We start from the raw sequence: 13,583 nt of genomic DNA on the forward strand, positions 1-13,583 counted from the left end.
TTAGGTTATTTTCATATATTGGCTATCATAAATAATGCTGTGATAAACATAGGGGTGCCTATATCTTTTCAAATTGGTGTTTTCATATTCTTGGATAAATACCCAGTTTTGGGATAGCTGGATCATATGGTAGTTCTAGGCCTAATTTTTTGAGGAACCTCCATACTGTTTCCCATAGTGGCTGTATCAATTTAAATTCCCACCAACAGTGTACAAGGGTTCCCTTATCTCCATATTATCACCAACACTTGTTATTTCTTGTCTTTTTGATAACAGCCATTCTAACAGGTGTGAGGTGGTATCTCATTGTGGTTTTGATTTGCATTTCCCTGATAATTAGTGGTGTTGAGTATCTTTTCTTGTGCTTGTTGGCCATCTGTATGTCTTTGGAAAAATGCCTATTCAGGTCCTCACCCATCTTTTAATTGGATTGTTTGCTCTTTTGTTTTTGAGTTGTATGAGTTCTTTATGTATTTTTGTTATTAATCCCTTATTAGGTATATAATTTGTGAATCTCTTCTTCCATCTGGTAGGTTATCTTTTCGTTTCGTTATGCAGAAGCTTTTTAGTTTGGTGCAGCCCCATTTATTTAATTTTGCTTTTGTTTCCCTTGCTTGAGGAGACATATTTAGAAACGTATTGCTAAGACCTACAACAAAGAGCATGCAGCCTATGTGTTCTTCTCGGAGTTTTATAGTTTCAAGCCTTACGTTCAAGTGTTTAATCCGTTTTGAGTTGATTTCTATGTATGGTGTGAGATAGTGATCTAGTTTCTTTTGTTTTTTGCATGTGGTTGTTTAGTTTTCTCAAAAGCATTTATTTGAAGAGGCTATCCTATCTCCACTGTATGTTCTTTGCTCCTTTGGATGGTGGCATTTTTGAGGAAGTGCAGGACTATGTTGTAACACTGGGATAGCTCAGTAAAATATTTCTACTTTCCACCTTTCCTTTTTCCTTCCCTCCCTCCCTCCCTCCCCCCATCCTCCTTCCTTCCTTCCTTCCTTGTCAAGACTCAAATGTTTCATGGTTGAAACACATGTTTTCCTTTTGAAATTTTTTAGTAGTAGCACAGAATGCCATTTATAAATGATAGAACCTAGGGTACTGCCTGGCATTTATTAGGTCTCAATACTTGCTTATTGAAGTGAACAAATTGCCCAAATTACATTAAATTTGTTACAGCTGTGAAGTTTGTTTTCCACTTGTCACATGAAGAGGAAAACATCCACCCAAAGCTCTGCTCTAATACATAACTGTATCTAATCTTGTATTGTTTTCTCTTTTTTTGGCTTATTATACATTGTTATGATTGTATTTTAGAATAGTGTATTTTCACTCTGCTTTTATTCTTTCCTATTACAGCATAAGCATGTCTGTAGTTCTTTCAGGTATAATTTTAAAAGGATGCACAATAGTTCCTATACTTTATAATTGTTTACCTGTTACTGGATACTTATGTTATTTTCCAATATTTTAATGCTATAAAAAATGCTACAGGGGCTTCCCTGGTGGCGCAGTGGTTGAGAGTCCACCAGCCGATGCAGGGGACACAGGTTCGTGTCCCGGTCCGGGAGGATCCCACATGCCGCGGAGCGGCTGGGCCCGTGAACCATGGCCGCTGAGCCTGCGCGTCCGGAGCCTGTGCTCCACAATGGGAGAGGCCACAACAGTGAGAGGCCCGCGTACCGCAAAAAAGAAAAAAAAAAAAAAAAATGCTACAGTGATCATCTTAACATATAAGGCAATTTTCTTTGGTATTTTGCAATATTTCCTTAATATAGTTTTTAATATGTGTAATTACTGGGCCAAAGGGCATGAAGCATATTTAATTAATATTAATATTTAAGGTATAAAACATTTTTAAGTCTTGTGATACATATAGTCATATTGCTTTCTGAAAGGTTTTAACAGCTATATGTACAGATTCTTGCTTCCTTACCTTTGCCAGGATTGGGTATTCCCATTAAAGTTTTTTGAAATGTAAAAATATATATCAATATTTAATATGCATTTTTAAGGATTTTGATGAGGCTGAAATTTCAAAATATATTCTGTTAATCATTTAAATTTAAATCACATATGATGCATTATGCAAAAACTTACTCAAACATCTTACATACTACGTATTTCCCAAACACTTCATTCTGTTCAACCACTCTGTCTTCTCTCATCAGCCACCTTTTCAGTCTCATCAGTGATGGTTCATATTTCATCATCTCTACCCTAGCTCAACCCTCTCTCAACAGATGATCTTACCTCCTACACACCAAGGCAACAGAGGCCATTAACCGAAACTTCAACTTCCCTTTCCTCTACCGCCAAATGTCTGTTATGTGACGATAAGCAGTAACCAGCAAATTCATAGCTCTGTAGGAATAGAATCCCATGTGTTGGTCAAAGGGAAAAGCCCTAGAGAGAAATCTGGATCCTTTGGTGGTGGTGAAAGCTCAAAACAACGTTATCTGGGGGAGAGAGGGAAAGTTAGTCATTACCACCAAAATGAAATGTTTCCTTCCCTTTAGCAAAGTCAGTACTCAGCAAGCGTCTAAGGAAGGAGGTGCCACACTGCTGTATTATATGCAATCTGGGATCTCAGAGGAATCAGGTCAAATTAGAGTTTTAGCATTTTCTTAAAATTCCTTACATCTTTGCCTTTGCATTTCCTGTTTTCCAGCCTTTCATTCATTAATTTGACCACTATTGATTGAGACTTTCTAAATGATTTTATGAGAGTCAAGTATCCCTGTTTTCATGAAAATGAAAGTCTTCATGGAGTAAATGAAATAAATGCATGGTATGATAAAAGGTGATATTTGCTAGGCAGTAAAAGGGGAATGGGGAGTTCTGGTGGGGAGGGGGGTTGATGTAATTACAAATAGGATAGTCATGGAAGACGTATCTGACCATAAGAATAAATCCTGAAAGAAATGAGGGTATAAGCCATGCAGATATCTGTGAGAAGAACATTAGGAACAGAGGGAAAAGCAAGTGCAAAGGCCCTAAGGCAGGAAGCAGTCTGGTGCCTTCAAGGAACAACAAGGAGCCCAGTGTGGCTGAAGCAGAGTGACTGAGGAGATAAATAGGAAAAAAAGAGGTCAGAGGGCTGACAGAAGCCACTCATGGTAGTTTTTTCAGCCACTGTGAATAGTTTGGCTTTTATTAGGGGTGAGGAGGGAAGTCATTGGATAATTCTGATATGAGACATGGCAGGTGAATATGTAGAAATATGCAGTATGCCAGATGTTGAGAACTGCTATGGAGAAAAATAGAAACAATGGAAAAGAAATGGTGATGCACCAGAAAAAATGAAAGAGGGCCCAAATGGATAAAATTAGAAATAGAGAGGAGAAGTTACAACCAATATCACAGAAATACAAACAATCATAAGAGAATACTAAGAAGAGTTATACAACAACAAATGGACCACCTAGGTGAAACATACCATTTTCCAAGACTGAATCAGGAAAAATAGAAAATCTGAACAGACCAGTTAATAGTAATGGATTTGAATGAGTAATTTTAAAACTACCAATAAACAAAAGTCCAGGACCATGCAGCTTCACAGACGAACTCTACCAATATTTAGAGAAGAATTATCATCAAGGGAATGATTCCAAACTCATTCTATGAGGCCAACGTTATCCAAAACCAAAATCAGACAAAGACACACACAAAAAATTATAGGCCAATATCCCTGCTGAACATAGATGCAAAACTCCTTAACAAAATATTAGCAAATCCAATTCAACAATACACTAAAAGAATCATATATTAGGATCCAGTGGGATTTATTCCAGGGATACGAGGATGGTTCAATATTTGCAAATCAATCAGTGTGACACACCACATAACATCAATAAAAACCACATGAACATCTCAATAGATATAGAAAAAGCATTTGACAAAATTCAACATTCATTCATGATAAAAACTCTCAATGAAGTGGATATAGAGGGAACATACCTTAACATAATAAAGCCCATTTATGGCAGACCCACAGCTAACATCATACTCCACGGTGAAAAGTAGAAAGCATTTCTCTAAGATCACGTTTTTTAGTAGCATATGGTTTAGTCTCCACATGTTTGTGCTTTCCACATTTTCTTCCTGTATTTGATTTCCAGTTTCATACTGTTGTGGTCAGAAAAATACTTGATGTAATTTCTATCCTCTTAAGTTTGCTGAGACTTGTTTTTTTTCCCTAGCATGTGATCTATCCTAGAGAATATTCTATGTGCACTTGAAAAGAATGTGTTTTCTGGTTTTTGGTTGGAATGTCCTGTAGACATTCATTTCAACTGGTCTAATGTGTCACTGTTTCCTTATTGACCTTCTGTCTGGAAGATCTGTCCATTGGTGTAAGTTGGCTGTTAAAGTGCCCTAATATTATAGTATTATTGTCAATTTCTTCCTTTACGTCTGTTAATATTTCCCTGATTGTTAGGTGCATATATGTTAATGAATGTTATTCCTCTCTTTGTATTGATCCCCTTATCATTATATAATGCCCCATTTTGTCTTTTGTTATAGACCGTTTAAAGTCTACTTTCTTTGACAAGAGTATTGCTACCACAGTTTTCTTTCCATTTCCATTTTCATGAAACATCTTTTTCCATCCTCTCACTTTCACTCTCTGTGTGTCTTTAGCTCTGAAGTGGGTCTCTTGTAGGCAGCATATAGATGGGTCATTTTAAAAATCTAATCAGCCACCTTATGTTTTTTGATTGAAGCATTTAGTTCATTGACATTTAAAGTTATTATTGATAGGCATGTACTTATTGTCATTTTGTTACTTGTTTCCTGGTTGTGTTTGTAGTTCTCTCTTCTTTTAGTTTCTTCCCTTGTGGTTTAATGATTTTCTTTAGTGGTATACTTGTTTTCCTTTCTCTCTAGTTTTTGTATATCTATTGTAGATTTTTGTTTTGTGGGTATCATGGGGTTTATGTATAAGGAACTATAGCTGTATCTACTTGTTTTAAACTAATAGTCATTTAAGTTCAAAATCATTTTAAAAGATCTACTTTTTTTTTTTTACTTCTCTTTCCCATGTTTTGAGGTTTGGGTGTCATATTTTACATCTTCATCTCTATCCCTTAACTGTTTATTGTAGTTGTAGTTGATTTTGCAGTTTTTGTCCTTTAATCTTCATATGGGTTTATTTGAGTTGTTAATCCACAGACTTTACTATATATTTGCCTTTATTAGTGGGATTTTTCCTTTCCTATAAATTCTTACTCTTGTTATAGCTTTTTCTTTTCCACTTAGAGAAGATCCTTTAACACTGCTTGTATGGTCAGTTTAGTATTGATGAACTCTTCAGTTTTTGCTTTCTGAGAACTTCTTTATCTCTCCTTCAATTCTGAATGATAATCTTGTTGGTTAGAGTATCCTAGATTATAGGTTTTTCCCTTTCAGCACTTTAAACATATAATGCCACTCCCTTGCTATCTGCAAAATTTCTGCAGAGAAATCAGCTAATAGCCTCATGGGACTTCCCTTGTATATGACTCTTTGTTTTTCTCTTGCTGCCTTTAGAATTATTTTTTTATTCTTAAATTTTGACATTTTAATTATGATATGTCTTGGCGTGAGTCTGTTTGTGTTCAACTTGTTTGGGACCCTCTGTGCTTTCTGTACCTGGATATGTTTCCATCTTCAGGTTTGGGAAGTTTTCAGCCATAATTTCATCACATATATTTTCAATCCCCTTCTCTCTCTTTCTGTTTTTGGGACACCTATAATGCAAGTGTTGGTATGCTTGATGTTATCCCCCAAAAACCTTAAATTGTTTTAATTTTTTAATTAAAAAAATTTAAAAAAAATTGGCCATGCAGCATGCCTTGTGGAATCTTAGTTCCCTGACCAGGGATTGAAACCACATCCTTGGCAGTGAAATCATGGAGTCCTAACCACTGGACTGCCAGGGAATTCCCTTAAATTTTTTTATTTTTGCTGTTCTGATTAGGTGTTTTCCATTATTCTATCTTCCAGATTACTTATGTCTTCTTCTGTATAAGCTAGTATGCTGTTCATTTTCTCTAGTATGTTTTTCATTTCAGTTATTGTATTCTTCAGCTCTGACAGGTTCTTTTTCTTTTTTTTTTTTGCCATTGTACATGTATTTTATTTTTTTATTGGGGTATATTTGCTTTACAATGTTGTGTTAGTTTCTGCTGTACAATTAAGTGAATCAGCTATATGTATACATATATCCCCTCCCTCTTGGGCCTCCCTCCCATTCCCACCCCCCATCCCACCCATCTAGGTCACCACGGAACACTGAGCTGAGCTCCCTTTGTTATATGGCAGGTGCCCACTAGCTATCTCTTTTACACACGGCAGTGCACATACGTCAATTCCAATCTCCCAATTCATCCCACCCCACCCATGTCCACACATCCATTCTCTACGTCTGTGTCTCTATTCCTGCCCTGCAGATAGGTTCATCTGTACCATTTTTCTAGATTCCACATATATGTGTTAATATATGATACTTGTTTTTCTCTTTCTGACTTACTTCCCTCTGTATGACAGACTCTAGGTCCATCCATATCTCTATAAATGACCCAATTTATTTCTTTTTTATGGCTGAGTAATATTCCATTGTATATATGTACCACATCTTCTTTATCTATTCATCTGTTGATGGGCTTTAGGTTGCTTCCATGCCCTAGCTATTGTAAATAGTGCTGCAATGAACATTTGGGTGCAGGTCTCGTTTTGAATTATGTTTTTCTCAGGGTATATGCCCAGCAATTGGATTGTTGGGTCATATGGTAGTTCTGTTTTTACTTTTTTAAGGAATGTCCATACTGTTCTCCATAGTGGCTGTATCAATTTACATTCCCACCCACAGTTAAAGAAGGTTCCCTTTTTTCCACACCCTCTCCAGCATTTTTTGTGTGTATATTTTTTGATGATGGCCATTCTGACTGGTGTGAGGTGATACCTCATTGTAGTTTTGATTTGCTTTTCTCTAATAATTAGTGATGTTGAGCATCTTTTCATGTGCCTAATGGCCACCTGTATGTCTTCTTTGAAGAAATGTCTATTTAGGTCTTCTGCCCATTTTTGATTCCACCCATTTTGTTTTTTTTGATATTGAGCTGCATGAGCTGTTTGTATATTTTGGAGATTAATCCTTTGTCCATTTATTTGTTTGCAAATATTTTCTCCCATTCTGAGTGTTGTCTTTTCGTCTTGTTTATGGTTTCCTTTGCTGTGTAAAATCTTTTAAGTTTTATTAGGTCCCATTTGTTAATTTTTATTTTAATTCCATTACTCTAGGAGGTGGGTCAAAAAAGATCTTGTTGTGATTTATGTCAATGTGTGTTCTTCCTATGTTTTCCTCTAAGAGCTTTATAGTGTCTGGTCTTACATTCAGGTCTTTAATCCATTTTGAGTTTATTTTTGTCTATAGTGTTAGGGAGTGTTCTAATTTCATTCTTTTACATTTAGCTGTCCACTTTTCCTAGCGCCACTTATTGAAAAGACTGTCTTTTCTCTGTTGTATATCCTTACCTCCTTTGTCATAGATTAGGTGACCATAGGTGTGTGGGTTTATTTCTGGGCTTTCTATCGATTAATCTATATTTCTGTTTTTGTGCTAGTACCATACTGTCTTGATTACTGTTGATTTGTAGTATAGTCTGAAGTCAGGAAGTCTGATTTCTCCAGCTCTGTTTTTTTTTTTTGCAAGATTGCTTTGGCTATTCAGGGTCTTTTGTTTCTCCATACAAATATTTAGATGTTTGTTCTAGTTCTGTGAAAAATACCTTTGATAGGGATTGCATTGAATTTGTAGATTGCTTTGGGTAGTATAGTCATTTTCACAATATTGATTCTTCCAATCCAAGAACATGGTATATCTCTCCATCTGTTTGTGTCATCTTTGATTTCTTTCATCAGTATCTTATAGTTTTCCGGGTACAGGTCTTTTACCTCCTTAGGTAGGTTTATTCCTAGGTATTTTATTCTTTTTGTTGCAGTGGTAAATGGGATTGTCTCTTCAATTTCTCTTTCTGATTTTTTGTTGTTAGTGTATAGGAATGCAAGAGACTTCTGTGCATTAATTTTGTATCCTCCAACTTTACCAAATTCATTGATGAGCTGTAGTAGTTTTATGATGGCATCTTTAGGATTTTCTGTGTACAGTATCATGTTATCTGCAAGCAGTGAAAGTTTTGCTGCTTCTTTTCAAATTTGGATTCCTGATATTTCTTTTTCTTCTCTGATTGCCATGGCTAGGACTTCCAAAACTATGTTGAATAATAGTGGTGAGAGTGGACATCCTTGTCTTGTTCCTGATCTTAGTGAAAATGCTTTCAGTTTTTCACCATTGAGAATGACGTTTGCTGTGGATGTGTCATATATGGCCTTTATTATGTTGAGGTAGGTTCCCTCTATGCCCACTTTTTGAAGAGTTTTTATCATACACTGGTGTTTAACTTTGTCAAAAGCTTTTTCTGCATCTATTGAGATGATCACATGGTTTTTATTCTTTAATTTGTTAATAAGATGTATCACATTGATTGATTTGTATATATTGAAGAATCCTTGCATCCTGGGGATAAATCCCACTTGATCATGGTGTATGATCCTTTTAATGTGTTTTTGGATTCTTTTGCAAGTATTTTGTTGAGAATTTTTGTGTCTATGTTCATCAGAGATATTGGTCTGTTATTTTCTTTTGTGTGATATCATTGTCTGGTTTTGGTATCAGAGTGATGTTGGCCTTGTAGAATGAGCTTGGGAGTATTCCTTCCTCTGTAGTTTTTTGGAAGAGTTTGAGAAGGATGGGTATTAGCTCTTTTCTAAATTTAATAGAATTCACCTGTGAAGCCATCTGGTCCTGGACTTTTCTTTGTTGGAAGATTTTTAATTACCCTTTCAATTTCATTACTTGTGATTGGTCTATTTATATTTTCTAATTCTTCGTGGTTCATTTTTTTTTTCTATACAGTTTTTTTTGTGATTCATTCTTGAAGGTTGAACGTTTCTAAGAATTCGTCCATTTCTTCCAGGTTGTCCATTTTATTGGTGTATAGTTGCTTGTATTAGTCTCTTATGATCCTTTGTATTTCTGCAGTGTCAGTTGTAATGTCTCCTTTTTCTCTTCTAATTTTTTTTTTTTTTTTTGCGATACGCGGACCTCTCACTGTTGTGGCCTCTCCCGTTGTGGAGCACAGGCTCCAGACACACAGGCTCAGCAGCCATGGCTCACAGGCCCAGCTGCTCCGTGGCATGTGGGATCTTCCCGGACAGGGGCACGAACCCGTGTTCCCTGCATCGGCAGGCAGTCTCTCAACCACTGCGCCACCAGGGAAGCCCTCTTCTAATTTTATTGATTTGAGTCCTCTCCCTTTTTTCCTTGATGAGTCTGGCTAAAGTTTTATCAATTTTGTTTATCTTTGCAAAGAACCAGCTTTTAGTTTCATTGATTTTTCCTATTGTTTTCTTCATTTCTATTTCACTTATTTCTGCTCTGATTTTATAGTTTTTTTTTTCTTCTACTTAGTTGGGTTTTGTTTGTTCTTCATTCTCTAGTTGCTTTAGGTGTAAGGTTAGGTTGTTTGAGATATTTCTTGTTTCTTGTTGTAGGATTGCATTGCTGTAAATTTCCTCCTTAGGATTGCTTTTGCTGCATCTCATAGGTTTTGGGTTGTGTTTTTGTTGTCATTTATTTCTATGTATTTTTTGACATCCTCTTTGATTTCTTCAGTGATCTCTTGGTTATTTAGTAGCATATTGTTTAGCCTCCACGTGTTTGTGTTCTTTTACTTTTTTCCTGTAATTGATTTCTAATCTCATAGCATTGTGGGCAGAAAAGATGCTTGATATGATTCCAATTTTCTTAAATTTACCGATGCTTGATTTGTGACGCAAGATGTGATCTATCCTGGAGAATGTTCCGTGTACACTTGAGAAGAAAGTGTATTCTGTTGCTTTCAGATGGAATGTCTTATAAATATCAATTAAGTCTATCTGGTCTAATGTATCATTTATAACTTGTGTTTCCTTATTTATTTTCTGTCTGGATGATCTGTCCATTGGTGTAAGTGCGGTGTTAATATCCCCCACTATTATTGTGTTACTGTCAATTTTCCCTCCCTTTTATGGCTGTTAGCATTTGCCTATGTATTGAGGTGCTCCTATGTCAGATGCATAAATATTTATAATTGTTATGTCTTCTTCTTGGATCGATCCCTTGATCATTATGTAGTATCCTTCCTTGTCTCTTGTAACAGTCTTTATTTTAAAGTCTAATTTATCTGATATGAGTATTGCTATGCTAGCCATTTGCATGGAATACCTTCTTCCATCCCCTCCCTTTCAGTCTGTATGTGTCTCTGGATTTGAAGTTGGTCTCTTGTAGACAGCATATATACAGGTCTTGTTTTTGTATCCATTCAGCCAGGATGTGTCTTTTGGTTAGAGCATTTAATCCATTTACATTTAAGGTACTTATTGATATGTTTGTCCCTATTACCATTTTCTTTATTGTTTTGGGTTTGTTTTTTAGGTCTTTTTCTTCTTCTCCTGTGTCTCCTCCCTAAAGAAGTTCCTTTAGCATTTGTTGTAAAGCTGGTTTGGTGGTGCTGAATTCTCTTAGCTTTTGCTTGTCTGTAAAGCTTTTGATTTCTCCATTGAAGGTGAATGAGATCCTTTCTGGGTGGAGTAGTCTTAGTTGTAGGTTTTTCCCTTTCATTACTTTAAATATATCCTGACACTCGCTTCTGCCCGGCAGAGTTTCTGCTGAAAAATCAGCTGATAACCTTATGGGAATTCCCTTGTATATTATTGTTTTGCTTTTCCCTTGCTGCTTTTAATATTTTTTCTTTGAATTTAATTTTTGTTAGTTTGATTAATATGTGTCTCATTATGTTTCTTCTTGGGTTTACCCTCTATGGGACTCTTTGTGCTTCCTGGACTTGGATGGCTATTTCCTTTCCCATGTTAGGGAAGTTTTCAACTATAATCTCTTCAAATGTTTTCTCAGACCCTTTCTCTTTCTCTTCTTCTTCTGGAACCCCTATAATTTGAATGTTGGTGCATTTAATGTTGTCCCAGAAGTCTCTGAGACTGTCCTCATTTCTTTTCATTCTTTTTTCTTTTTTCTGTTCCTTGGCAGTTATTTCCACCATTCTGTCTTCCAGCTTACTCATTGATTCTTCTGTCTTAGTTATTCTGTTATTGATTCCTTCTAGTGTATTTTTCATTTCAGTTATTTTGATGTTCATCACTGTTTGTTTGTTCTTTAGTTCTTCTAGGTCCTTGTTAAACATATCTTGTATTTTCTTGATCCGTGCCTCCATTCTATTTCCAAGATTTTGGATCATCTTTACTGTCATTATTCTGTATTCTTTTTCAGGTAGCTTGCCTATTTCCTCTTCATTAATTTTGTCTTATAGGTTTTTACCTTGTTCCTTCATCTATAACATTTTTTTGTCATCTCTTTTTTATTTGATGGGTTGGGCTGTGTTCCTGTCTTGCTGGTTGTTTGGCCTGAGACAGCCAGCACTGGAGTTTTCAGGTGGTTGGGTGGAGCTGGGTGTTGGTGCCAAGAGGAGGACCTCTGGGGGACCTCACACCAATTAATATTCTCTGGGAGCTGAAGTTCTCTGTTAATTCAGCGGCTTGGACTTGGTGCTCCCACCACAGGAGCTCAGTCCTGACCCCCGGCCTGGGAACCAAGACCCTGCAAGCTGCGACAAAAACAAAAATAAAAGTCAAAAAAGCAACAGACAGAAAAGAGTAAAACAATAATAAAGAATAAAAAATTAAATTTAAAAATATAAAATATGTTAGAAATAATAAAAATGAAACAACAACAGCAAAACAAAATGGAACCCTGACAGCAAAAAAAAAGTAAAAAATAAAATAAATAAAAATTTAAAAAAGAAAATTCCCTTGTTCCTCCTCTATCAGTGTCCTTGCATCCATGGTGAGCTACAGGCTACCACCGCCTCCCCAGTAGGGCTCCAAGACTTCTAGGTAGGTCTCTGGATCTGCTGTGTCAGCCCCATCTCTGTGTGTGTTCCTCTCACCAGTGTCTGTTCCTGGAGCTGGCCCAGAGCACATGTGCTCTTGGAGGCCAGCTGGGGTGCAGCACTCCACAAGTGTGCCTGCAGGGGCTGGTGCAGCTGAAGGAGGCCTTGGAGGGTGCCGCGCTTGGCCCACCTGGACCCGTATGGCCAGAGGAGGCCCTCTCAGGGGTAGCGTACGGGCTGCCAGAACCTGTGCTGCCAGAGGAGGATTGGCAGAGGTGGAGCTTGGGCCTGGGACCCACGCAGCTGGAAGAGGCCTTTGTCGGGGTGGGGCTCAGGCCCAGGACCTGCTTGGCTGGAGGGGGCCCCAGGGGGGTGGGGTTTCAGGCCTGGGGCCCCAGCAGGCTTGCCGGGGCCCCAGTGGGCAAGGGAGGTGCTGGACATGTTCCCCTCTGATCCCCTGATCCCCTGATCCCCTGAAGGTCCCTCTCCATCCTTGCTGGTCCCCTTGCCATGAGGGACCCCCAGGGGGTGGGGGGTTCAGACCTAGGACCCCAGCAGAGTTGCTAGGGCCTGAGTAGGTGGGGGAGACACTGGCTGCACTGCCCTCTGATCCCCCAATTCCCTGAAAGTCTCTCCCCATCCCCTTATCCCTGCACTGTAGGTGGGTCCCTCTGAGTGTGGGAACCTCTCCCTCCCCAGCCCCAATTAAGGGGCGCCAGTCCCACCCCGCCTCCACTTTTCTTCCCTTCCTCCTTCCCTCCCACATCCTACCTGGTTGTGTGGGGATTCCTCCCACCCCCTTAAGTGTCTGAGGAACCCCACCGGTGCCTAGTAGGTGCCCTAGTTGTGAGGAGATGTGAACTCCGCATCTTCCTACTCTACCATCTTGACTCTGCCCCCTCTCTGACTGTTTCTTTTTAAATTTTCTAGTTTCTTATTAAAACTCTCACCGTGTTCATCTATTCTTTTCCCTAATTTAGTTAGCATTCTTATTACTAATGCTTTGAATTCTTTATCTAGTAAATTATTTATTTCTGTTTCATTAGTTGTTGTTCAGGGGTTTTCTCATGCTCTCTCAGTTGAGACAAATTCTTCTGTCTCCTCATTTTGCTTAGGTAAAACAGTTACCTATAGCTGTCTTGAAACAGTGTCCTTACATTGGAGTGTCCCTGTACAATCTGTGTGGTCCTGGTGGCTTTGGTGAGAAAGCTAGATTTGATGTGAACGCAAGTCACATCTTTCCTCATGGTGTGCTGGCAGCTATCCACTCAATAGGAGGTGGGGCTGGAGAAGGAGGGGCTAGGGCTGGAGTCAGGTGTGAGGTAGGGATTTCCCTCTGCTCAGTGGCTGTCACTGCTCTGTTAGGGCTGGGGTCAGGTTCCAAGTTGCTGGAACAGAAGCTTGAGGGTTGGGTCCAAGCATGTGCTCTTACCCCTTCCAGCACTGGCATCCTCTGCCCCAGTGGGGAGCAGAGCTGAAGCATGAGGGGCTGGTGTGGGTATTCAGCAAGGGTTGGGGCATGAAGTGTGGTGGTCTGGCCACCATCAGAGACCTGTTCTGCCTCTTATAGGCCACCTGTACAATTGCCAATAA

The sequence above is a fragment of the Orcinus orca genome, chromosome 1 (genome assembly GCF_937001465.1).
Source record: "Orcinus orca chromosome 1, mOrcOrc1.1, whole genome shotgun sequence".
In the NCBI taxonomy this organism is placed as follows: domain Eukaryota; kingdom Metazoa; phylum Chordata; class Mammalia; order Artiodactyla; family Delphinidae; genus Orcinus; species Orcinus orca.